Consider the following 25,649-nt stretch of genomic DNA (forward strand, 5'->3'; position numbering starts at 1 on the left):
TTGACTGCGGATAACTCCGTTTACCTGGTGAGGATACAGGGCTCACGGCGGGTGTGACCGGTCGACATGGGATGCTTACTCCTCCTAGGCATCTGATTCAACCACTGGTGTGTCCAGGGGTCCGTGTTTGCCCAACTATCTATTTTATATTGCTTGTAGGAGTTATGAGATTGATCACTGTTCGTTATCTTCACCTTTCATCAGTCGCGTTTTCTACATTTCAAAGTTCATGCGATAAATTGCTCGATCAGCGCAAGTGAAGGTCATAGCATTAACATATAAAGTGCATGTAATTAGAGAGGTAAAGCAAGGTCAGGTTTTTTTTAAATGCTTGGGAATGTCATAATAATTCCTACCTTTGTTAATGTTGAACCTTGTCAAATTTGAGGATACTATTCACAATGATCGATTATAACAGCATAAAAATAAATCATACTTTCCCTAACAAGATTCGCAGAGATTACACGTGATCATCGTATGGTTTCACACAAAATATCAAAAACCGGTACTGAGTCATGCCGTTGTTTACAAACAACTGACTTTCTTCAAATGACGATGCCCAGTAGGGGCTATTTCAAGACCACAACATAAATTGGAAATTACCATAGCGAATACTATATATAGAAAATTGTTGACTTTTATAATATCAAAAAATATTTATAAATGATCATTTGAGAAACATTTTTATTATTTTGTTGTGGATATTTGCAAATACGCCGCTTGACACTTGACAGTAGATAACAAGTAAATATCACATTTTCCCGCAATACAACTATGCCGTGACGCATTTTTCATTATGACGTCATAAAGTGGGAAGTGCACTGTGGCACATCGATAGTTATCTCCCTTTTATTGCAAACCTTACCTTAATGCTTCGTATGACATCTTAAAGCAGTTCATGGCTATATGAATATGATCATGTGCATCAAGGAAAACAGGTCATATATACGTTTGAGAAATTGACATTGCATGGTATATCGCAACACGAGAGCAGATATTATTTGTTTTTTATAAGGGAAGGAGTGCATGCGAAATTTAGAATTAGAAACAAAGTATACTTTTTCTGTGTGTTTCTGTCTCTTTCTTTCTCTCTGTCTCTCTCTCTCCATGTAAACTTCCCTATCTGTTATAGGTTTTGAATTCTCGCCCAATGTATAACATCCAGAGTCTACAAGAATTAAACAATTCCAATGATGCATTTATAGGGAATCCACAATGATCATGATACAAACACGACATCTACTTACTTGTAAATTGACTCTGGCATCTGATTATATACTCCAGTATTAAGAAAGTTATAATTTTTAATGGAAAAAATGGCAGTGCGATATTTTTTCCCATTTAGATACAGTAATAATGTTTTTTTTACATGTATAAACTTTTAAAAGTAAAACTTCTTATTGTGGTTTCTTTCAAAACCTTACATTTGTAAGACTCTGTAGACTTATAAAACATCGGACACGGAGGGGTAAGGTAGGAACATTTTCCTATATAGTTCCCACGAACGACGAGATATCCTATGACTGAATGACGCACATATTCTACCTGTAATAGTAAAACATAATTTTAATAATAATAATAATAATAATAAAAAAATTCTCTTTTCATTCAGCCATTTGGATGTGCCACTGAATGATTTCACATTTTATGTATATAGTCTACATAACATTGACATGATATAGTAATTATTCAGGCATGAAGACACGTGCATGTATGTACGGAAATGTTTATTTTGATTACAAAAATGACCAAGGGAGACTTACCTATAATATACCGTGATGCTGCACACACCTCGACCAAATATGTCGTATGGGCATTCCAGACACAGTGATACAGAAGTGGTGGACATCTGGCGTTGTTGTATTGACTGCATTTCTTCCTCTTTGCTTCAGATTCATATTCTTCTTTGTTTGTAGGGCATTTGGATACGCGTGATACAGTATCCAATGATATTTGACAAGCACTCTTTGACAATTGCAGACACCGTACAGTTTCCAACCATGTGTTGACCGATATCTACACACAGATATACGAAAAAATGTGTTGTGCTTTGAGTTATGTCAATATCAAATCACAAAAGCAAAGGGAGAAAACATTTTAATCATTCTAGCTTATTGAAACCAACGACAAAATTGAAGTTTGTGTTTTATCAGAGAATAACGCAATATGTATACAAACAACTTAAGGCGCTTTGGAGTTGTTGATTATTTTAAAAAAAAAATACATTTCACTGAATAATAGTACATAATGTGTGATGTACATGTCTCCAACATATATCCAAAAGTACCAAACATAATAAAGATTAAGATATATTTTCAAATTTCGTTTTAAAAAGCATTATTTGAAAAGACTAGGCTCATATACAAACATTGCTGGTCCAGTATTTTAAAGATTCATCACTTCACAGGTAAATCACCAATTTCTACTGTTGAATTTTTCCGATATAAGATTGAATGTATATTTTCATTTCCCCAGTGGATCCCTATGTCGGGGTATGGCATGGAAGGGTGGTTGTGGATATTCTAGATACATTGTATATAGTTACTATTCGGTTTACTCAAACTGTCTATTACATGTGCTTAATTCAGGGAAGTTATCCACACTTCACAATCAAGAGTACTTTAGAACTGTGAATTTTGTTGTTTAAGTATCCAATTTCCTTTTTTACATCCTGTTTTGTATAGGTAGATCACCCTTACGCGTTTTTCACATGCTGTCTTTGATTTGTATCTTAATTTTAATTGTAAAATGCTACTAAACCTTAAAATTATCTCTTTCTCTCTTTAAGGACGTTAGCCTTTACATTGTGGATTTATAAAAATGAAAGCGAACGGTGATCAAGCTCATAAATTATATAAGGATACACGTATATAGAAGGATATAAGTATAAGAGTTGGGCAAACACAAACCCAAGAACACACCAAACCTACAAAATTTCAAACGAGAAAAACGTGAAGATAAGGAACAGTCAGTAATCAGTCTAGTAACTCCTATATATAGCATCAGGAATAAGACATGTGTATATTCAATTTCACTAGGATTGACAGGTGCTAAGTACATGTGAATCCGATCAGCATTGACAATTTGTAGTTTTTATTAGTCGAATGAAACTATGACGTAAAACGTAACAGATTGGTGAGCTTAAAACAAGATTAAGATTACCATTACATCGATAAGTTTGGGTTTGTTTGTGTGTTTGTGTGTATATATATATATATATATATATATATATATATATATATATATATATGTGTGTGTGTGTGTGTGTGTGTGTGTGTGTGTGTGTGTGTGTGTGTGTGTGTTCGCGCACTATGCCGGGACTTACGACACGTATAAGGTTACACACGAGCAACCTACGACATTTTCAGAACCTACGACACAAAAGTGTGTCGTAGGTTTGCAGACCCTTGAAATCGGAATTTTTCATCGTGTTTTACCCAGAAAATACAAAAGTTTGTATAGTGTGAATTTCCGGGTTACACACGACTTTTGTTACACACAACACCGAGCCATAATGGGGTGCTTACACACTTTGCATCCTTGCCATATTTGCGCATGCGCAAAAAAAACTTCCTACGGAAACAAGGTCGAGTGGATGACAATGCAAATGTAAGTGTTTTTGTTTATTTAATTGAATATAAGTAGTCAATTAATGATTTAAAATTGATATTTTTGTTCCCGTCCGTTTAGTTTGAATACATTGGGGTATGTGATGTATCGTTATTGTGCAGTAATGGTGAGAAAAAGTAAGTTGACCTTTGACATGACTAAGATACAATTAGATGCGTGTAAGCTTAAATAGTTCAATGGTTTTCATTTTCTGTATGTTTTTGTGTTTGTTTTATATCATCATGATTATCTTCAGTATTTTGGTTTATCATTGATTTGACAAAATGTTTTACAAATACAGAATCAAGGAATAGTTAGAATTTCCTCTTCAATACAATATCGGTGTACACGTTGTTTTTTTTTTTTAGACATATGAACATCGTTAAAAGCAACAATTCTCTAAATATTAAATGAGAATTGAATTATTATACACAGTATATTTGTCATTCTTTGATGAATATGCGTATCTTAATGTATAACATTGATATATAACAAACTGACGAACAACTGGAATTTCCTCTTTAGAATATTATATCTTAGCTTGGCAAACTATTTTCAATATTTTCAAAGATATAAACCCCGTTTCATAGCGACAATATCAAAGAAAATTAAACAAGTACATAGCTCCAAAAAATTGGGTCTTAATTACCACTATTTTTGGATATTATTAACTGGTAACCGGTGGATAGCTCCAGCCTCTTTCCCCTTAATAAGGAAGGTGTGGTCAAGCGCGGTTAAACAAGTTCTTGGGGAAAATATTGTTTACCTTATTTTAAGAAATTGTTTAGATTTCATTTTATTCCAACATCGACCAGTTGCAAAGATTTTGGGTGAATTTATCTGATGGTTGACTTTACGCCATGGCTATAAACAACTTTATATAATATGTTGATTTATAGGCGTTGAAAGAAATTTCCAAATAAAGGGTGTTGAAATCAAATGGGACAAGGACATTTAAAGTATGTGCGGTTCAAGTGTCTCTCATCAATATGAATAGAATGAAAAATAAAGTAATTTGTCCCAAAATGAAGTCCCCCCCCCTTTCTTCTCTCCAACCCCATCCCCATTTGTGCATGCAGCTAGATCCAGTGTTTTCATACCAGACCAAATTCATGTTAAATTATCAATGTTTGTCCTGTTAAGAAGATATACTTTTTAAGTAAATGGAAACTCCAATCTAGTTCACTGAATTTATGAAAAGGCAAGAGCAGATCCGGATTTCTCTCTCTCTCTCTCTCTCTCTCTCTCTCTCTCTCTCTCTCTCTCTCTCTCTCTCAGAGTGTTGCCAAATCGGTGTAACTTAAATTAAAAAAATAAAGGGGTTTCGGTCAAGGGCTACCACTATTTTTAGAGCGATCCTGAACACTAGCGACAGCGATCACCGCTACACCGGCACCAGAACATGTACAGACTGTTCAATCGAGTGGGGAAGATCCCCATGGCTTTTTGTAAATTTCATATAAAGTTGCAGAAATGACATTTTTTATCTTTGTTTATTTTTTTACTTATTCAATTGTAAGAAATCAGATACTATTTATATGTATTTCTAAAAATAAAATAGAAAAAAAAAATAAATCCATTACGAGATTCGAACTGGGTACATGTTATCGTGAGTTTCATAGACATCTCTAACGATTACGTAACAGTGTTTTAATCTTCACACTCTTGTTATTTCACACTCTCAAATAAATGAAGTTATGTAAATCAATTTTGTGTAGCCTATGTTTCAAAATATTATCTGTATTTTGCACCATTTACAAATGTAAAATAGTATTGTTAAAAATTCAGAAGTTTTTGAATTTGTCAGCACTTGGAGATTATTTTTCTCGTGCCGTAGACCGACTGAAGAAGAAAAAAAAGGGGTCAGATTATTTTCTTAGTGCTGTGTGTAAAGTTATGTATTAGTAAGTATAAAATGAGGATATCATTGTTTATAGACATCAGTCAGTGCTGCATATACATATATTACCATTGTCTGTCTGTCTGTTTACCAGTATTAACAGGTATCTGAATTTTTAATCAGCTGTTAATCAGTAAATGGATACAAATAGAAAAATGGGAGGGGGGATGCATATAGATAGATAGATAGTGTATTTATCATCTATTTATAGAGATAGAGTTTTTCCCTTTTATTTATTTATATATATTTATTGATTAAAATACCTGTGCAGTATAATGAGTATTGCCCATGTCTGTTGTAGGGGTAGTGGTAAAATAGTATGATATACATGTATGTATGATATTTTAATAATATTAACAATGAACCTACATTGTAATATTTTTGCCATAGTGTGTATATGAATTCTAGGTATCAGGACAACTCGCCCCAAGACAACTCGCCCTCAAGACAACTCACCCCCTCATCGGGATAACTCGCCCCTAAGACAACCCGCCCTCAAAACAACTCGCCCCCTCTTCGGGACAACTCGCCCCCTCTCTTGAGATAATTCGCTCCTACATATCATACATGTTTACAATTATTATTTTTGGTCTAAATCCAAGAGGTGTATTACCAAAAATTAATGAATTTCTTATAGATAGTATATACATCACAGACAATAAGACGTGTTCACATTAACACCGAACTTCGTGTCTTTTTATGCAAGACGAAAGATTTTAGTGGAAATCCAGTGTTTGGGGTCAGTAAATTCATCATCACTTTTATGTACATGTAAAATATATAATTTCAGCGGAAACAAGTTAGCGTTTGGTATAGGGAGAGTATTAGCTTGGTCTACAGCTGACGTAGTATAATTATCAATAATCTGCGTCTGTTGTTAAATCTAATTGTTTGATTTCCCCCAAGCTGTTATAAATTTACTTCAAACGTTATGAGTTACTCATCATCAGAGTTCTTTACACTTTGAAATCACCGCGTAAAAAGAATCACACCGCGTAAAAAGAATCAGTAAAGCAAAGCCGTTATAAAATTTCTAAAATGGGAATTTTATTTTTCAACGGGTATCAGTTGAGAAATGCATTAAAAGATAATTACATGTATCAGAATATTCATGCTTCACCTTTACACTTATGTATACTCTATCGATAAAAGAAACACCCACACCCTCAACATTTTCTCAGTATTAGAGACATTTAATCAATTACCTGAAGATCAGTAAATATAATTTTCCTTGCCAATTGATTTATGAAAAATATAACTTTTTCTGAAATGCAATAATTAAATATATGTATAATTCTATTAGAATTTACCATTCGTGTTAAAGTATGAAAGAAAAAGACGTATCTTTATAATTGTAATTGTAATTAAAAGATTTATATAGCGCCCTATCAACATTAGTTCTCTAAAGCGCTTTACAAATGTGAAAGAAAAGATAATATAAAATCGATGTGCACATACATGTGAATAAAATATTCATAGTGTCAGAATTAAAATGCATACATATTATTATTAATATATAGCGATATGATATGATTACCCTAATAACATATGAAACAATTTAAAACAACCCTTAGGAATAATTAAATACATAACAAGGACATAGGCATGATAACAAACAGCAGGGTTTTTTTTTGGGGGGGGGTTGTTTGTTTTTTGTTAACAGCACTGTAAGAGCTGTATGTAAGAGCACTAAATATATAAAAATAATCACAAATTAAAAGCTAATTTAAAGAGATGCGTTTTGAGGTCCACTTTAAAATTAGACAATGAAGTACATTGTCTGAGTTTAAAAGGCAGATAATTCCAGAGACTCGATGCAGCTTTGTCCAAACGTCGATCCCCATATGTTTTCGTACGTGTCCGAGGTACCTGGAGAAGATGCAGAGATTCGGATCTTAGTGATCGTGTGGGATTGTAAACTGTAAGGATATCCTTTATGTAAACTGGAGATAGGTTTTTGGGAGATTTGAAAGTATGAAGAAATATCTTAATATGAATTCTGTAATCAACTGGGAACCAGTGAAGATCTATTAGAACAGGAGTAATATGGTCGGATTTTTTTGAGCGTGTTATTAATCTTGCAGCTGTGTTTTGTGCCCTCTGAAGTTTGCTGGTGTGTTTAGAATGAACACCATAAAGCAATGCATTTCCGTAATCTAATCTGGATGTAACTAGCGAGTTTACTAGAGTTTTACATGCTTCATCATTGATAAATGTTAAAAGTGTAAATAACACACACAAAATAAAAATAAAATGTGATAATATATTTATATATAATATTGGGGGCAGGGTTTGACACTAAGGCACGCCCGACCGACCGAGACTACTAAATGATAGGTCTGGTCGGGTAACATGTTTATTTACTAGTCCGACTGGTCGTGTTAAAAATATGAACAAATTTAAGAAACTTTACTTTAAATCATAAGATATTTTATTCATAAAAAAAAAATAACTGTAAAGAGTTTGCGAGCAATTTTGAACCGCATGATGACATAATCTCTATCTTTAGTTCTGATAAGTCGCGGTCGTAAGTGATGTTCTACGACATCTACACATTGTTAATGTGTGTAAAGTTATGTTTTGGTTAAATAGAATTATTGAATTCACTTTCATTAAAAAAAACACCAAAACAGTTCATTTGAATTGAATATAAGAAAGTGTTTATTAAACATATGTGCGGGAATGTCTATATAATCAAATATGAAATCTCGTCCTCAATGAAAGCAAAAGATGTCTCAAGAAAGAAAAAAAAAGGAAAACGTTGGGAAGAAACAAAGCAGCTAGGGCTTATGAAATAAAAATTAAAAAAAAAATATTGAGGTCAATTTATTCTAAATGGATTAAAGAATTTCCGTGCCGGTAAAAATTTAATGAAACTGAAAATAGGGTTGAAAGTAAAAGCATCAAATTGAATGACGAGATTAAAGATTTGTTTGAGACAATTAAATGCATTTTAGTTCAAACTTAACGTTTTTCATTTAAATTAAGTACATGTATTTAGATATGGAGAATCTTATAAGATTTTTTTCTGGAACGTTGGTCAGGGCTAGTGGATGTAAGGTCAGGTCTAGCAAAAATCATTTTAAGTAGCCCGATTGGTCTAGTGCCCCAAAAAGTTAATGTCAAACCCTGGGGGGCGAGTGTCTCAAGAGAAGGGGGCGACTTGTCCTGAGAGAGGGCGAGTTGTCCTAAGAGTAGGCGAGTTGTCTTGGGGGCGAGTTGTCCAGCATTCGAATTCTATTGGTATCAATTATATAGTAGGCCTAGTAAGAATACTATTCTACTTCTATTCAGTAGAAATAGAGCAACACATACAAGAATATTTAAGCTTACATTTATGTATAGTAGTCTGGTACCACTAAATATATTAAGTTGAGTGTTCATAATATGTTAAAAATTCAGATCATGATGTTTATTTACATGTCAGAGGGCATAAACATGCACCATACTTTTCATGAAGCACCAACACTCTTCATGAAGTATGCTGGCGTAAAGCGCAGCAGTTCAGGGTACCTGTAAAGTGCGAAACGAAACGAAATATACCGAAACGAAACGAAATCCACCGAAACGAAATATGTCGAAAGGAAACGAAACCCACCGAAACGAAACGAAACCTACCTAAGCGAAATGAAACAAATTGTATAACCGAACTCTTTTAATTATAATAATTAAAAATGGCATCTTAGGCCCCTGTGAAAGTTACCACATATCAATAAAATTCGCCTCCCCTTTGATGCTTAACTGATACAAAGTTTTAAAAGTTGGAAGGGTGGGGTGGGGGATGAGTAAGCACAAAGTACATAAATAACTTGTGCAATTAGTTTCGGATCCATAAATTTCAGAACGGAGGGTTACAGTCTCACAGGTCAGAGGTTTGGGGAAACACACTAAACGAGGAGTGGGGTCACCGGCGTTGGATCCGCCTTTGGGCATAAATACATGTTTCAGTATTTTTTGCTCTGAAGATAAATATATGTATACATGTGGATATTGTGTATTTGTATGTAGTATTATCAAACGGTGGATTCTGAGTATGTCCTCCCGTTCTCTTTGTAATTTCTGCTTCCCATGTTCATAAGCCTTTTGATTTTACAAAATGCTGACCTCCTCCTGATATTATTGCATTAAAAAAATTCCGTTTTCCGTCCCGTTTTCAATTCCCCGTCTTAGCAACACCCCAAATGTATAGAGTTATCTTTAGACCCACTACATATCAATAATAATTTTTAATAATGCATGTATATATATATCTTACTGAATTGCATTCATATAATATGGTATACTATTCAATTTTTTTTCCATTATTGAAAGTACTCGCACCTCAGCAGTTAGAGATAAAATAAGAGGTTAAGAGCTCTTTCTGCTTTCAAATAGTTTCTTCGAACAATGTATCTATGCCCAAAAGCGGATCCAACGCCGGCGACCCCACCCCTTGTTTCGTGTGTTTCCCCAGACCTCTGAGATTGTAACCCTTCGTTCTGAAATTTATGGATCCGAAACTAATTACACATGGTATTTAATCAACTTCGGATATGTACTTTGTGCTGACTCACCCCCTTCCAACTTTTAAAACTTTGTATCAGTCAAGCCGAAGGCCTACATCAAAGGGGAGGCGAATTTTATTGATATGTGGTAACTTTCACAGGGGCCTAAGATACCATTTTTAATTATTATAATTAAAAGAGATCGGTTATACAATCTGTTTCGTTTCGGTAGATTTCGTTTCGTTTCGGCGGATTTCGTTTCGTTTCGTTTCGCACTTTACAGGTACCCAGCAGTTCATGCCCTTAAATACTTTAAAAAATTAAACTTATTTCTTAAATATGCATACATGTATTTGTACTTTAATAATCCATGTTTAGGAAATATTTTCATGTTATATATGTTAATCATATGTGTCACCATGCAATGTTAGATTGAAAAATAAAATAAATACATGTGTATATGCAAGCTAATGTTTCATTAGATTCTTTGCATTTGATTTTAATGTCAAGTTTCTTTTTCATAGTTGACGCAACAGATTATGAGATACAGATGAAACATGCAGGGAACCATGTAAATGATTCTGAAAGTGGCTACCCAGGTGCTGTTTAAGGAAGCTTGTAATAGGAGTGGAAAACCACCCAAAAACTATGTGTCTCAAAATGCCAGTAGAGACATAGAAAGAAGAGAGGAACTAGCTGGGATATCATTATGAAGAACCTAACCTCCTTGGAGTCAAGTATGTGACAAATTATTCATATAAATAATCATCCATGTCGCCATGATATCGAAATTAACTTTTTAACCACAAGAAATTTTAGGTACTGTATTCTTTTCCTACTAGGCTTCAATTCGAAATTTAACCAGCATTTTTCAATCGATTGCTTTTTTTCAGGAATTTAATAAACTAAGCACCCCTTTTATCAAAATAAATGAGAAGAAAGTGCAATATCAAAAACAAGATTGGAATTTCTTTCCTTAAACATTTTTAAATGAATTATCAGGCAATGTATCATTGGTGGGGTTCATAGGGAACATCTATGCAGCATGTACTCACTATCCAGAGGTCCTCCACCTACAATTTACAGCATTATGTGGCTTGAACCTTAAGACTTAGTGTGTATTTAATTCTCTCTCTCTCTCTCTCTCTCTCTCTCTCTCTCTCTCTCTCTCTCTCTCTCTCTATCTGTCTATCTATATATATATTTCTATTTACTCAATCCTGTGTGTAATCATGCTTAGCAACTATCCAGTATGTTTCTGTGTAACATATTCTCAGCCATGCGGATGTTTTTCGTTAGATGTCATTTTTCTCCCGACGAGTGAGGGGAAACCATCCCCTTACGAAACAGCCTGTAGAGAAATAAATGTTATGTGATTGAACTCCATCTGATCATCAATTTATATATATATATACATAATCCAAATAGAAAGAGTTGATATCACACAGTCAAACTAATTAAATAAAAAAGCAGGAAAATATGCAGTTCCAAAATATATTCAAATCGCTAGTGCTTTCTGGATTTTAACATCCATCCTCAGGTGAATACAAATATTGAATACAAAGTTGTTTATCTTATATTGTTGTATATGTATATCTAAAACATTTGGAGATTTCATCACAGTGGCTCATCACAAATTAACCCTCTCTCTTCTATATTTACACGGGGGGGGGGGGGGGGGGGGGGGGGGGGGGATCTGGTATCCCAATAATCACTCCTTCAAATTTCTATTATGTCTCCTTTATTTTACTGACATAAGATTTTACTACCCTCTCAATCGATCAGAGAAAGATCATAGTTTGTAAAAATACTTAGAATATCTGTTCGCACCAACAATATATTTGAAGGAACAATGCATTTTCTATCGTTTTTAAAACCACAGGAACTTTTCATCAATCACTCAGAATGGAAGACAGACTTGCATTGGCCAGTTCAAGTTGCTCTTCAGTTAGGATGTGTGAGAGTAGTTTAAGCAAACATCCCCCCATTTAAGAAATTATGTCATTGTGCTTCTGCACAACTAATCATAATCTTACGTTCTAAGTTTTTGTAGTATGTACCTGGAATATGTCAATATAATTCCATTTTTCTCATTCATAAGAGATTTACCAGTTATCTAAATATTACGTATGCAACTAATCAGAATGAAATGCTTGACATGTGCATGTGTAGGTATTCATATTGTAAATCAACAGCCAAAAATAATTTTAATTTAATTACCCTTTAATAAGAAAGTTGTGGTCATTTCAGTACCAAAAAATGAAAGAAAGCAATGCACGTTATGTGCATATGTCAATCTGTAATTCTGTTGATGTCATCCAACAGGTATTTGTATCATGTACATATGATTAGCATAATTAGTTTGAATTTCATGTTTGCATCATATATAAGAAAGCTGTGGATATTTTGAAATTGTCTAATCAAAATTTAGCACAATTGTGCATGCACATGCTGGCTAGTAATTTTAACCATACCAATTTGTAAGTGCCAAGACATACTAAAATCCTCAACTTCAGAAGAATTTAATGAAAAACATAAACATTATGGTCCTTGAAATATAGAAAAAATATAGAACCTTCAAAAGACAGGATATGCATATACTGAGTGTTGGCATTTTTGTATTACACCAATCTATAGATACACATACTATCTACTATGCTGTGATATCAACTCATTCACTTTATTCATAAGAAAGTTACAGACATTTTAGTATTAAATCCAATCAAAATGAAATTTTGCATGCATGCGATGTGCAGATTGGTCATTTTGAACATGCAGATCAGTTAATAAATATCTTAAAAATATCTTAAAAATAAAAATCTTAAAAATTACAAGTCTTAATTAATAAATGCCTACAATATGAATATTAAACAATCTCAAAGAACAACAAAAAATTTAGACTGATTCCCAAGTTAGTGTACCAAAATCCAATGCATGCACATTCAGACTAAAATACTATCTTTCTGCACATCCAAATGATATACATGTACGTACAATCATCTTAAAAAGATTGCATATAAAGGATCTCTTGTATAGTTATTGAGAACAGAGTATACCCTAAGTTCTGGGAACATAAATATAAGGAATCACTGTCTAGTTTGTCAGGGTATATGAGGTGATTAACAAATTAACATCAACTGAAAATATGAGAATTCATGCATAACAGCTTCACCGTTTATATAGTTTGCATGCATGTATCATGTTCATGCTTTTATGGGATCTTTGTGAATTATGTCAAGGATTTGGATGATTTGAATATATTATAAAAGTGGCAAGAATGAAAATAACATGTTCTGCCATATTTTTGTTTTCGACAGTTTATTTTATTTTTCAATGCGTTGTTTTACACCAGTTTTATAACGTATGCAATGCAGTGTACACCAGTTTTGGACAAATGAAATTGGCCTTTAGTTTGCTTCATCAATATACAGACTCTATTTCAATTGATTATATATTAATAGTGAGTCTCATGCCAGTATAAGGCAATATACATCTTTCTCACATAATCACTAGTTTGAGACCAACTCAACCCATGTGAGACAGCCATACAAGATTGTTCTGTCTTACACTGCTAAGACATATCTTTGCTTGTGATGTACATATGTATGTCGTATATTTTCTGATTTACATTACACGATAAAGAAAAATAGTTTGTATTGTTTTCTTCAAATTTCAATTTGATATATATTATGTATAGCTTTTTTATGGACAACCTTGGGTTTTGTACTTTACACTTATATTGTAAACCATTTTCAGGTATACTGAGATCTTCATACTGTGTAATTAATTTTTGCATATATTCAAAGAAGGATTTCAATAATTTTGAATTTTCTCAAAGCTCTTGAATTAAAGTACTGAACTGATAAAATGTGAGAAAAATAACACTTTATTATTTGCTCATGTGGGATAGGGAAATTCCACCTCTGGAACAAGATTCGCTGCTTAAGACTCAGCAAAGCCTCGTCCTAGACTGCAAATCTTGTCCCCTCGGTGGAATTTCCCTATCTCCCATTCATACGAATGAAGGATTCCATTTATCACACACATGCAATGCACACGTGATATCATGCCAATATATATATGCATTTATCACACATGTAGCAAGTTTCAATGTTAGAACACATCTGATACATGCAGTGAGTTTTATGTCAATATATATTTATCACACACATGCAGTGAGTTTCAGTGCCAGTACACATTTGCACACATGTAATGAGTTTCAGTGCCAGGTAACGCATTTATCACATGCGTGTAGTGAGTTTAAATGCCAGTACACATCACACAGATGTAGTGAGTTTCAATGTCAGTACAGATCAATACACATGTAGTGAGTTTCAATGCCAGTACAGATTTATCACACACATATATTGAGTTTCAATGTCAATACAGATTTATCACACACATATATTGAGTTTCAATGTTAATACAGATTTATCACACACATGTAATGAGTTTCATTGTCAATACAGATTTTTCACACACTTAAACTGTTAAGTGAGTTTCAATGTCAATACAAAGTGATCAATTCTTTTGAGAAGCCTGTAGTAACCAACCATGTTGATATCCAAGAACTTTTTAACATTGTTATCTCTTTCTAAAATATTCAAAGTTTATATTTGGATTTCAAAAATCTTTTGTCTCTCAATCAACACATTGAAATTTGGTTTAAAGCATGTTGAATTTAATTTCACAATCTTGATATGATTTAATTGTGATGATTTCAAAAATAACATTCCTACTCACCACCCTGCACCTCAGAAATTGAAATGTAACTTAGAAATAATGAATGCATTTAAAAAAAACAAGATTTAAAAACATTCAATATTTAAAATGATTGGACCAGTATTTCCTAATGTGAAATAATGTTAACGTGTACTGTGTTGTGCGGCGTGAAGACAAAATGTTAGGTAATAAAATAAGGTTATATTTAACAAGGAAAAAGTTTTTGAACAGGTATTGACCATATATTACACAGATAAGTTAAATAGGCAACTTAATAATTTTCAAATGATTAGGTCACTAAAAATCATTTTGGAAAGATCAAGGTCACTCAACATGTACCTTATATAAAAAAGTCAACCTTTATTTCAAAAGTTATATATCATTGTGCAAGTCATTTGTTACATGAAGTAGTTCAACTCCATTGGTTAGATGCAGTTTGGGGAAGTAATTACTAATATTCTTGTTATTGGATTTCACTCAAATAGAGACATCAACACTTGCCTGAGTCCCCACATACACAGGGTGGCAGTAACTTGTTTATGTGTTTGGAAAATGCGATATGTATATTACATATTTAAAGTTCATTTACATTTTGTTAATAGTAACTTACAGCAGTACAAAAATTTTAAAGCTTTATCTCTTCAATGTTGTAGACTATATTCAGAGGGAATGCAGATACTGAGGCACCCTAGCTCATCTAGGAAGTCGGGAAGAAAAAAGCGAGGTATTTGTATGTCATAATTTGTATTATATTTTGTTATTCCCAAGCAAATGAAGTTTAGGAGGGTATATTAGAATCGCCATGTCTGTCTGTTGGTCTGTCTGTCTGTCGATTTGTCTGTAGGCATAATTTTGGCTGTACTCATTTTAGGAGACTAGCTAATGGAATTTTCTTAAAATGTGTACACTCTCTCAAATCATAAAGACATATAAAAATCTGCACCTAGGGTTTTCATAATGATTGGACAAAGTTTACTTAATTTAGATCATTTTGTTGTTTCTTTGAAATTAGAAAAATTTTGAGCCTTGTTTGCTTTAACTTAAGGGTATGTCCTGACCTTAGCAGAGGGTCATTGGACAAGATTACAGATGTTTTTATGCCCCCTAGATCAAAGATCGGGGGGGATATTGTTTTTGTCCTGTCTGTCATTCTGTCTGAAACTTTAACCTTGCTAATAACCTTTGAACAGTAAGAGCTAGAGCTTTGATATTTCACATGAGTATTCCTTATGACAAGACCTTTCCGTGGGTACTAAACCTTTTGACCTTGACATTTGACCTACTTTTTGAGAAAAAATTGACATTGGTCATAACTTCTAAATGGTAAATATTAGAGCTTTCATATTGTACATGAGCATTTCTTGTGACAAGATCTTTCTACTGGTACCAAGATATTTGTCCTTTTGACCTTGGCCATCTTCAGAATTGGCCATTATCGGGGGCATTTGTGTTTCACAAACACATCTTGTTTGTCCTTGCCATAAATTGCAAGATGAGATAAACAGGAGAATAATATACTAGGTGCAGAGGTTGCTTGTGTTCAAATAATGTGCAACAACCAACATCAGATGATAATCATTTGGACAAGCTAGGTCAAGGTTTCTGGGTGTGCAATGCAAAATTCTTCTCTATAATGTAATTTTTTTATGAAATAACTTTAGAAAATTATACAAGATTAATTAAAATATGATCCAAGAAATGTCATGACCCTGAACACAAGTCATTCAGACAAGTTTAGGGGCACAGTTTAGGAGTTTCAGATTATGAAGTCTTAGAAATGTTAATATTCTAAGTTAGAGGTGCATGGAGAAGTCATACTTGACACAGAGGCTGCTTATAGCCAAGAAGTATGTAATAAACCTTATGTCCAGGTTATTTGTAGAGGGTCATGGTCACATGACTCAAAAGTCAAATGTTCTTTAGGCTGCATCAATTAAATGCTGGGATTTTGGACAGTCATATATTTTTCTGTTACTCTACTCAAAGTTTACTCATGACCAGACTTTTGGACCAATGTCATTTTGGGAAGGTCAAGCTCACTCAGAATATACACCTTATATATAAGGAAAAGTGCCTTATTTCATTAGTTTTTAAACAAGTATGGATCATAAATCGTGCAGATAGGTAATAGGCAAATGGCTTTCAGACAAAGGTCACTCAAGGTCATTTTGTAAAGGTCAACATCACTCAACATATACCTTATATATGATAAAGAAACCTTCATTCCAACAATATATCAACATTTATTGAGCATTGTGTGAATCATTTGTTATTTGAAATAGTTCATTCAGGTGAGATGTATTTTGGGGAGCATACATCAGTTTTATCAATATTCTTATTTTATATTAAATATCTATTGGTAGTTTAATAAAGGTTTAGGATAGAACATTTAAAAAATATATTATTGATTTGAAATCATTTACTTTAAGTTATGGTAAATGATAGAGAAAATGAGTTGGACAATCTTTCAAGAAACTGTTGTACAACTGTTACAAGTGATATGTACTGTCCATTCTTTATTACAGCCAATGTTCAGTGCCACACTTGGACCACTGCAGAAAAGGCAGCTTTGTAAAGACAATTTGAGACTTTCATCAAACTAGGAAAAACTCTGGCTCAGGTTGACTGTCTAAAATCCATTTGGAAGGAGAAATCGCTGTCCAGTTTAACATGGTGTCGTGGAAAGTTTGCTGTTAAAAATATTACTTCCTGGCAGAGGTGTTACAAAGAGTTAATCCAATTTTTATGCCCCCTCCATTTGAAAGAGAGGGGACGTATATATTGTTTTACATGACTAATTCGGTCTGTAGAGCAAATCTTGTCTGCTCAATATCTAATGAATTCTTTTGCTTGACTGTTTCCAAACTTGGTACAATGATTGCCCCTAGATAGTGAATGAACCATATTAATTTACAGGTCACAGGGTCAAGGGTCAAACTGGACACAGTAAGATATTGTCTGTTCAATATCTTGAGAACGCTTTCCTGACAGACATCAAACTCGGTATACTGGTTTCTTTTAAGAAGTAGGTGGTTTCTTTTAAGAAGTAGATGGTTTCCTTTAAGAAGTATATGTCCCATAATGTCTCATATTCATTTTGAAGTCACAAGGACAAAGGTCAAACTGTACATAATAAAATATTGTCCACTGAATATTTAAAGAACCAACCCTTTACCTGACAGTTACTAAACTTGGTACAGCGGTTGCCCCTAGAGAGTAGATGACCCCTACTGATTTCCAGATCCCAAGGTTGAAGGTAAAATTGGACATAGTAAGATACCGTCTGTTCAATATTTGAGAACCATTCGCTTGACAGACATCAAAATTGGTTCACTAATTTTCCTTAAGAATTAGATACCCCATGGATTTTGAGGTCACAAGGTCAAGGGTCAAACTGGACATGACAAGATATTGTCTGCTCAATATATTGAGAACTCTTTGCTTGACAGATATCAAATCAGGTACACTGGTTCTACCTAAGGAGTAGATAACTCCATTTGATTTTGAAGTCACAAGGTCAATGGTCAAACTACTACGGACATAGGTATTGCCTACACAATATCTTGAGTTTGCGTTTCTTGACAGACATCAAACTTGGTACACTGACACATCATAAGTGTAGATATCTAGTATTCATTTTAAGGTCAATGGTCAAACTACTCTGGACATCAGATTTTGTCCATTCAGTATCTTGAGAACCCTTGTTTGACAAACATCAAACTTGGTAGTCTGGTGCCGCCTAAAGAATAGATGGCTCCCATTGGTTTTAAACTCTCAAGGTCAAAGGTCAGGACTCAAATAACTGGTTATTTGAAAATATCTGCTCAGTACCTTTAGAGATCACATATAATGGTTGCCTCTGACTAATAGATACATTGTAACTTTTGCTACAGACATTCTAAATGATCATTTTCAATATTGTAATATGGAGGGCATATATGTTTCTTAAATCTTTCTTGTAAATGGTTTTGATACTAGTTTTATATACAAGATGTATTATCAGCATTTGTCATTCATTGTACACCATACATTGGTTCATTCAAAACTGATAAATATATAATCAACAGCAGTACACATGAAATAATTCTCCATCTATATCTTGAATTGAACAAAAAGTTTAATGGTATTCCAAGGCCTTATATTCATGTGCGATTGAAAGACTGAATGAATAAACTAAGATAATATAACAGTATTTAACTAAAACTAATTGCAGTTTAACACTAATGTACTTATAATGTAATTGATAGTACCACGCTCTTACTTGTAACTTGTTTTCATTTATATTCAATAGATATTTCAAGTTTGATAGCTAACTCAAATTTCAAATATGAATGAACATTAAGTGTCTGCTGTTTTAAGACTAAAGAGTAGCTTTATTTACATCATATGAGGTTTTTTGAGCTAAATTGATCAGCTTTGTATGCTTATGAAATAAATATGTACACCTATATTTTGCAGTTGATTGTACTTTGCTTTAAAGAGGTCTTAAAATTGGTGTAGTTTTCATTAGGTTTGGACTTCGCAAGTGACAAATTGGATTAGGAGTATTTTTACTCAGTGTCTTCTCAAATACTAATGAAAAATCAAGACAATTTAATAGAGTCTTATGAATTCAGTATCTCTTGATAGATTGCTGAAAGAGTAGTACGAAAGAAAAATCCTGAACTCTGAACGATCAGATTCATGATGGATACAGGGACATACAGTATTTTTAAAAGTCCTTGGTACAAGTTCTTCCTATGACTTGAGCAGTGTCTGTATTCAGATATTTAAAAAAAAAAGATCTTTAAAGCACTGTAGTACACTGTCATATAACCAGGAATATTTCCTTTATGGTCACCTTTAAATGGCCTTTGGGGTCGTATTTCGACATAAGGACATCCAGTATACAGACGCCTTTGAATGCAGCATTGGTTATATTACAAGTGTGACTGATAAGGAGCGCCAAATTAACAAAAACTCAGATAAAAAGATCAGTTCAATTATTACCCGTAATAATCAATTGACGTGCGCATCAAATCAATCATTGTTCTCATCAATTGATTAGGTGTTCACATCAATTATTGCGCCCATATATTAAATAATGCGCGCTGCCCATCAATTCAATGTATGAGAGCAATAATGGGTTTGCTGCGCGCATTTATTTAACTGATGACTGCAATACTTCAGCGCGGCATGTGATTTTGAGCTCCGTATAATTGATTTAATAATCTCTTTAATTCAATTGAAAATATCTTAATTATTTACAACGATTTTTGTACAAGAAATTAATGAGCACATCAACTCTTATATAGAGGGAAACACTTCAATTAATATAATGAATTCAAGACAGATCTAATTAGATAGTTGTTGTATCTAGAAGAAGTATTGCATGCATCAATTGAATAAATATCAATTCAATTGAAGAGAGCAATAATTAAATTATTACACACAGTAATTGAATTGAAGCGCGCAGTAATTGAATTAAAGCTTTTTTTAATTAAATTGTGGAGGGCATCATTTCAATTGTTGATATCAGTAATTCATTTGAAGAGAACAACAATTCAACTATAGCCTAATCAACTCATCAAAGTATTCAATGCTATAAAGAATTCAATCAATGCGCGCAATAATTCAGAATTGTAGATTTTAGTAATTATCTGAACATGTTTCATTGAATTGTTGCAAGCATCAAATGAATTGATAATATCTTCAAATAATTAAACTTATCTTGAATTTAGCTTCTTAGACTGAAAACCTTTTTCAAATCTTTTTAACATTAATTTCTGTTACAGAATAGTATATTTTAGTTCAACTGACAAAACACTAGACAGCCTCTCTCTCTCTCTCTCTCTCTCTCTCTCTCTCGCTTTCGCTCTCTGATATTTATATAAATTCCCCAAAAAGTTGTTTTTTGAGAAGTGGTTGAAACACTTGAGTTCCCTTTTAATTCCTTCAATCAACCGCCAGACTAAATGTAGTGACTTTCATGTAATATATCAAGTTTATACACTCTGTAGTGAGTTTCCGGTGTGTGTTCACATGTGACATCGTGTCGTAGGTATCAGGTGAAAATTCAATTTTGTTAAAGACGGATTTTCTATATTTTAAGTATCAGAGCAATATAAACAATTTAATCAATGCGCGCTAGAAATTAGAATAGTAGATATTATTAATTATTTGAAGAGATCTTCAATTGAATTGTTGCGCGCATCAAATGAATTGATATTTTCAAATGCTTAAAGATGTCTTGAATTATTTGAGTTTACGTTGATTTGGTGATTCATAGACTGAACACCTTGTTTAGATCTGCTTAATATTAATTACCGGTATTATATAATGAGACTCCCCCCGGAAAATTGGCTATATATAGTAAGCCCCCCTCCCCCGGAGGAGTCTGGCAATATAGTTAGACCCCCCACACCCACACCCACCCCACACTTATCAATAGTGAGCCTCCCTCCTTCGTGATTGGTCTGGATTTCCATCGGAAGACTGGCTATGGCATTTAGTGAGTCACCCCCTTTGAGGGGTGGCTATATCCCCTAACCCTAGTAGTGAAACTTCCCTACAATACACATACGTGGTTGGTTGCAATTTCATTAATATCTTTGATATATTGATTAAAGGGGTAAATTCTTTTGGCAGTCGTTCAACTACTGAATTGAATGCTCATTACGCTTATGAAGTATCATTTTTTAATAAGATGCATTTTGTTATATAGCCAAATTTATTTAGGGGTAATACTGATAGTTAGCCAGGTTTCCGGTGGATGTGGTAGGGTTGCTTTATAGCCAAAATTTCGGGGGGGGGGGGGGGGTAAATAGCTTGGGGGGAAAAGCTATTCTTGTACTCTGTACAAGGACACAATGCATGAGCAGACGAATACATTTACTGTATATGTACATTTTCAATATCCACTCTTCGTTTTTTCATCAGACCTTATTTTTATTTGATATTATTGTGTAACACAGGACATATTATAAAATCCAACTTATACTGTGACATAGAAAATGTTAAAAACGGATATTGAACCAGTATTCGTGATTCGATGAAAGGCTCTATATTGTCGAATAATAAATGAACCTTTTTCAAAATTTATGTCGGGGAAAAAAATAGGAGTTTTTCCTTACTTTTATACCAAACACATAAAAAAATTAGTTTAATCTCAATTTAAAAGGACTTTCATACAATGATAGACGATTAATAAAATGGTAAATAGAAACGTTTTAAATTTTCAACCTAGGACGTAAATATCCATCTGGATCCTCCATTATCCTAAATTCTCTGAAAGTAATTACTAAATGGCTAGGCATAAAGCAGATTTTCCGGAGGATGAACCTACTGAAGGGGGTATACGCTACAACACCAGGTGTCTCATCCCATGCCCCACCAGGGCTTAACCATGGACGCACTGAAGGCATAACGCCGGACTATTCAGACCCATTGCCTCTGAGGATTGGTACACGTCCTCCAACCCTTGCATCCACTCCTTGGTAGAACATCAAATACCTTTAATTAATATAACTTATGATCAAATATATAGGTTACAATGTGACACTTCAAACCGAGGTTCTTCTTCGGATATGAAGTCATTGAAATATGAAAATATTTATTGCTAAACACAACCTCATGCACTGGCCGAGAAGCCGAGTCTGATATAAAAACAAAAACAAAAAACTAGTTCTTTTAAAGGTACCAACTTTCCGGATAATATTTTGTGATAGACTGAAGTAAAACAATGCATAAAAGACTGGGATTTTATTTCAATAAACACATGTAAATTATAGCGAACAGGACTATTCCGTATACCAAAGTAAAGACCCCCCCCCCTTTACTTTAGTATCCGGAATAGTCCTGTTTGCTGTAAAGGGGGATACTGTAAAATAAAAATTGTTGGGTTTTGTTTTGTTTTTTTGAAAATGGTTGAAATGTTTGAGTTCCCTGTGCTCTCAATCAATCGCCAGACTAAATGTAGTGACTTTCGGGTAATATATCACGTTTAAACACTCTGTAGTGAGTTTCCCGTGTGTGTTCACATGAGTCATGTGACACCGTGTCGTAGGTATCCGGTGTAAATTCAATATTTTTAGAGACGGCTTTTCTATATTTCAAGTATCAGAACAATATACAGATGTCCCACATTACGTAAAAATGAATTTATATTCTGGTTAGCATAACTAGAACATAGTGTAGTGAGTTTCAGGTGTAAAGTCTTGTGTAGTGAGTTTCGGCATTATGCACGTGTGTGTGTGTGTGTGTGTGTGTGTGTGTGTGTGTGTGTGTGTGTGTGTGTGAGGGTCTTTTTCTTTTTTCTTTTTTTTTTGTCTGTAAACAATTCATTTGAAAATTCATATCGGTACTTTTGTAATTTGATATTCAGATATGGAACCAGAATTGACTTGCAGCGAAACTAGTCATTTCCTATAGTGAGGATAATTCTTTCCCAAACCAGTGGTGAATGTTTCTTCAGACTATCTCATTTATAATTAATTATATATTGTGTGATACCTGTAGATACACCTTTCCATAAAGAGCATGAATTAAAGGTTAAAGAAGCAAAATCCATATTCAATAAGCAGTTATTGTAGTATATATATATATATATATATACATCTATTAAGATTGGGTATGAAGGGAGGAAAAAGCAGAATCACACTAGTATATTCTATTCTAAATGTCAAGGCAAATAACTAGTTTTATTGTCTTCAACGTTGTACAGGAATTCAGAGGATGCCCCTAAAGCTGAATAGTCTTTATATCTTGAAAACTGAAAGCATTTTGTGAAACGTAGTAAAACAAAAGTTGTAGATAAAGACGATACCTATTTGACTATTACAGGTTTTAGGGGCCAGCCTCTCAAATTAAGGACCGAAAGAGGTTAAAACTATTTTCCAAATATATCAAAAATTAAAAATCAAAGTTGTTTGCTATAATGTTTTGTGAATTCTGAAGTCAGCAAAATGATCATTGATTACGTAATAAGGGATTTTTAGGGGAATAGTGTACGGAGCTTTGATGACTTGATATTTTGTGATGCGTTATAGAATATAGCTTGGTCAGAATGTAGCTCTAAACAATATGCCATCTTCAAAGTTTGTCTAACTTTCCCTTTTAAAGAATTAAAGTGATGGCCCCTTAAACAGAATATCCTATATATATTGAAAACTAAAAACACTTTGGTAAGTATTATAGAATAAAAGTTGTAGATAGTGACGGGACTTATTCAACATATCAGTATGTTGGGGCCAGCCGCTCAAATAAAAGGCGGAGTGGTCGATGATATTTTCTTAATATCCTAAAAACCAAAAAGAATTTGTTAACCATTTTCGAAGCAAAGTCGTTTGTTGTGACGATCTGTAGGTTATGACGTAATAGTTCCATTACAGGTCTTATATTATCTCATCGGAAATTGGACGGAAGACCTACTCGTTGCTCGCAACAAGATTGTGTTTAGTTATTATCATTATTAAAGTGCATAGAAATTCTCACCGCCATTAATAGCAATACCATGAAATGAGTTAATGCATACCAAAACGACACCCGTAATAAAAATTCTGCCACTCGCACTCGATGGTAGTCCTGTGGAAAAAAATCAGAAAAGATTTGTGTAGCAAGATTTTGTTTTCAAAAGAGCATATAGTGTACTATGATATGTTGATACGTTTTCAGATCACGATAATACAGCTCACGGAAAAGATGAACAGGTGTCCGCATGGGTTTACCTGTAAATAAAATTCTACCCTGCAGCAAAATCTCTACAGAAAGAAATGTGTCTGAACATAATTGATATAGTTGCTTATGAAAAATGTTACCATGTTACCAAATCCATAATGATTATTAAGTAAATTTGTAGGGAGTAGGGGGAATAACGCTGGAGTTTGAGGATGCCTTAAGTCCTTTTATTGATACAGGACAAATCCCTTGTCACGAACCCATATGTAATGCATGGCTTTTAGTGTGTATTTAAGTACGTACATAACTGATTAAAGACGGTTGATACAAAAACTATATACATCGTTGATTTATATAATTTGCCTTATTTTGGTTTTACTACATATAAATGTAGAATTCCGAGAGAAATATCAATAGACCCACACATTATCTATGATGTTAAAAAGTTAAACTGTGTTAACTTCCCGATATATATAAGTATCTCCAAATTATCTCAACTGAAATCATTCCGTCCCATAGATTGCATTCATTTTACTTATAAAACATTCATTTAGTTTTCATTTTCATCAATTTGAGAAGAACGTTCTATTGTTCCTAGATGTACCCTGCGATTCAAAGTTACAGAGTTCTCCTTTGTGTAATCTAGGAGGGTGATTTTTATATTGTGGGTTTAGAAAGACAATTGTGTTTTATTGTTGGCGTGCATTATAAAATAATAATCATCATTATCACTTGATTATTCTACTAAATGAAGTTACATTATTTATTGTGGATATATCTGATTTCGACATATACAAATTAAATAATAATATAATTTCATATTTAGTATAATTAATCTATTAACTTGCACTATTTATCTTCGAGAGTAACTTCGTGGTTTATTTCATGTAATCAGGGTTTACAGCATTTGTTTTCCCTTTGTTGTACGATTTGTTTTCTGCATGTCTTACCTTATATTTCATATGTTACCTGGGTAGTTGTGGCCGAATTTGACGCTTGCTCTGATAAGTTTTTTTGTACTTTACTATGATACATTAATCTATTTTTATCGTACAACAATCTCATCTACTCTCACGCTCTGGTGTATTTCATCATTGTAACATCCTGATTTCAGTCTACACAAGGTGTTGTTCAGGATAAGATTTAAGTTACATTTTTACTTATCAATACAAAGAATGTGCGTTTGTTTCTTCAGCATAAACAATATTGGCGTGTTTAGTATTGAGAAGCACAACCAATATGCACATCTGTACAATTTGGTAATGACTATGTTTTCTCCA

General features: G+C 33.5%; 2 long non-coding RNA genes across 7 annotated transcripts in view; one reads left to right on the forward strand and one right to left on the reverse strand.

The window, feature by feature from the left end:
• Positions 1-550: 550 nt before the first annotated feature.
• On the reverse strand, positions 551-2,511 carry LOC130048141 (uncharacterized). The gene is made up of 3 exons (XR_008796992.1): positions 1,764-2,511; positions 1,425-1,545; positions 551-1,168 (listed from the first exon to the last, which is right to left on the reverse strand). It is a non-coding gene; the product is annotated as an uncharacterized LOC130048141 (long non-coding RNA).
• A 1,043-nt stretch (positions 2,512-3,554) lies between these two features.
• LOC125675197 (uncharacterized) overlaps positions 3,555-25,649 on the forward strand; it is a 229,268-nt gene continuing 207,173 nt past the window's right edge. For 2 of the 6 annotated variants that reach the window (XR_008796967.1, XR_008796968.1), the window contains exons 1-4: positions 5,184-5,513; positions 10,518-10,730; positions 15,369-15,439; positions 17,241-18,103. This is a non-coding gene — a long non-coding RNA (uncharacterized LOC125675197). Of the gene's footprint in view, positions 3,610-5,183; positions 5,514-10,517; positions 10,731-15,368; positions 15,440-17,240; positions 19,166-25,649 lie in introns of those variants that run through there. The other 4 variants (XR_008796964.1, XR_008796969.1, XR_008796965.1 and 1 more) reach the window with 4 other exon arrangements.

This window comes from Ostrea edulis, chromosome 7 (genome assembly GCF_947568905.1).
Source record: "Ostrea edulis chromosome 7, xbOstEdul1.1, whole genome shotgun sequence".
In the NCBI taxonomy this organism is placed as follows: Eukaryota; Metazoa; Mollusca; class Bivalvia; order Ostreida; family Ostreidae; genus Ostrea; species Ostrea edulis.